The sequence below is a fragment of the Oryzias melastigma genome, linkage group LG1, assembly GCF_002922805.2.
Source record: "Oryzias melastigma strain HK-1 linkage group LG1, ASM292280v2, whole genome shotgun sequence".
Classification (NCBI taxonomy): Eukaryota; Metazoa; Chordata; class Actinopteri; order Beloniformes; family Adrianichthyidae; genus Oryzias; species Oryzias melastigma.
In genome coordinates, this window is record NC_050512.1 from 3,830,771 (window position 1) to 3,833,487 (window position 2,717).

At 34.7% G+C, this 2,717-nt stretch overlaps 1 long non-coding RNA gene across 1 annotated transcript in view; it reads left to right on the top strand.

Annotated features, from left to right (window-relative positions):
- LOC118597945 overlaps nucleotides 1–1,470 on the top strand; it is a 1,973-nt gene extending 503 nt beyond the window's left edge. Inside the window, exon 2 of the long non-coding RNA XR_004946976.1 lies at nucleotides 9–1,470. This is a non-coding gene — a long non-coding RNA (uncharacterized LOC118597945). The remainder of the gene's footprint in view (nucleotides 1–8) is intronic.
- The last annotated feature ends 1,247 nt before the right edge of the window (nucleotides 1,471–2,717 follow it).

Consider the following 2,717-nt stretch of genomic DNA (forward strand, 5'->3'; position numbering starts at 1 on the left):
CAATTCAGGTAAATAAATGTTTTTAAAAAATACACAGGGCCAATAAATGACAAAATTGCAATGTGGGGGTGTTTGTTTTGATTTTAGTACTTTTAAAGGACAAGCAAATATTGCAGTTGGTTGCGTAATCAATGGAATATTTACACAGAGCTGTGAAGTGTACTTCTGGTTTCTACGTGGCATAGCGGTTAAACTCCCGCGGTTGCAATCATTTGGATACTGGTTCGAATCCCACTGGGGGCTTGTTCCTTTGTTTCTTTTTTTTTTTTAATCCCCAAACTGTTCAATTCAGGTAAATAAATGTTTTTAAAAAATACACAGGGCCAATAAATGACAAAATCGCAATGTGGGGGTGTTTATTTTGATTTTAGTACTTTTAAAGGACAAGCAAATATTGCAGTTGGTTGCGTAATCCATGGAATATCTCCACAGAGCTGTGTGACGTACTTCCGGTTTCTACGTGGCCTAGCGGTAGACTCCCGCGCTTGCAACCAAGAGGATATTGGTTCAAATCCCAGTGGGCTTATTCCTTTGTTTCTTTTTTTTTTTAATCCCCAAACTGTTCAATTCAGGTAAATAAATGTTTTTTAAAAATACACAGGGCCAATAAATGACAAAATCGCAATGTGGGGATGTTTATTTTGATTTTGGTACTTTTAAAGGACAAGCAAATATTGCAGTTGGTTGCGTAATCCATGGAATATGTACACAGAGCTGTGTGGTGTATTTCCGGTTTCTACGTGGCATAGCGGTAAACTCCCGCGCTTGCAATCATTAGGATACTGGTTCGAATCCCACTGGGGGCTTGTTCCTTTGTTTCTTTTTTTTTTTTAATCCCCAAACTGTTCAATTCAGGTAAATAAATGTTTTTAAAAAATACACAGGGCCAATAAATGACAAAATAGCAATGTGGGGGATGTTTGTTTTCATTTTGGTGCTTTTAAAGGACAACCAGACAGTGCAGTTGGTTGCGCAATCTATGGAATATATCCAGAAAGTCTTGTGACGTACTTCCGGTGTCTAGGTGGTCCAACGGTTACATTCCCGCGCTAGCGATCAAGACATTACTGGTTCGAATCCCACTGGGGGCTTATTTGTTTGTTTTTTTTTTTTTTTTTTTTAATCCCAAAACTGTTCAATTCAGGTAAATAAATGTTTTAAAAAATACACAGGGCCAATAAATGACAAAATAGCAATGTGGGGGATGTTTGTTTTGAATTTGGAACTTTTAAAGGACAATCAAATAGTGCAGTTGGTTGCCTAATCCTTTTTTTTTTTTTTCGAACTTTTTTTTTGAGAGAGAGAGATAACATTGAGACATAACATGCCAGGGGGATAACAAATACAACTACAGAAATATATTACATTTTACAAAGGCATCATGACAGATGCTTGCTTTAGGATGGGAGCTTCTGGAAATAGTAAAAACATATACAATTCAATTTCTTTCAATAGAACAGGGGAAAAGGGTTTGATGTGCGTGAATGTAAACTTGTGTAAGGAGAATGACAATATTTATTACATAAAATATATTATTTTCAACTTTTGCAAGAAAACCAAAAAGAACATGTTCCCTTTTTAGGGTGAAATCATCATAAACCTAATCCTGAAGGAGTCTGGTCAGCTCTTTCCATAATTTTTTTGAACATTCACAGTTCCAAAACAAATGAGTGACAGTTTCCAAATGAGAGTTACAGAAAGTACAATTAGAGTCTTTATCTTTAACAAATCTGGTTAAGTATTGGTTAGTGGGGTAACATCTGTGCAATATTTTAAAGGAAACATCTTTTGTTTTGTTATTCAAGAAAAATTTGTTTGGCAGAAGCCATACTTGTTTCCAATTTATATAGAGGATAAACTGTTTCCAATAAAAGTGAACATAAGAAATAGTTGCAGAATTTTGTTGAAGCAGGGCACGAGTTACTCGATGGTTCCTGTTTCCAACTGCAAAACAGATTTTACCCACTGGGGTATCAGTAACATTTACCAAAGGAGGAACCTGAAAATCTTCTATGTAGTTTTGAAAAAGAGAGCAAATTTGTCTTGGAATAGCATCAAAGACAACACAGTATTGTTTTGGGGAAACAGCAAGGTTAAATTTTGTGTTAAATTCCTTATAACTTAGCAGTAATCCATTTTGATTGAAAAGCTGACCTACTGTTAGAATGTGGTTGTCAAACCAGTTTTGGAAGTATAGAGATTTATTTTTATAAAGGATGTGCTTGTTATTCCAAATATAAAATCTGTGGGGAGAAAAATTATGTTTATATATCAGCGACCAGGAAAGTAAAGCATGTTTGTGATATTCTGAGAGTTTTAATGGGATTTTGTTTATGTTATAATTACAGAGAAGTAAGAAGTTTCAGCCTCCACACTGTGAGGACATGTGATGAGGAAAGATATTCCAAATAGAGAAGGTTTTTTTTAAATAAGACTTCAACCAGTTGATCTTAAATGAATTATTCAAAGTTGTAAAGTCAAGGAAGTTTAGACCACCATTCTCATAGCTATTCATTATGACTGATTTTTTTATATAGTGAACACAGTTTTTCCAAACAAAATTAAATAAAATATGATCATTTTTTTTGAGTGTCTGATTATTGATGTACAGTGACAAGGCAGCATAGGTTAATTGAGAAATGCCTTCTGCTTTAGAGATCCAGACCCTTCCCTTTAAAGTCAAGTCCCTTCGGAGCCATTGATTGAAGCGTTTTTTT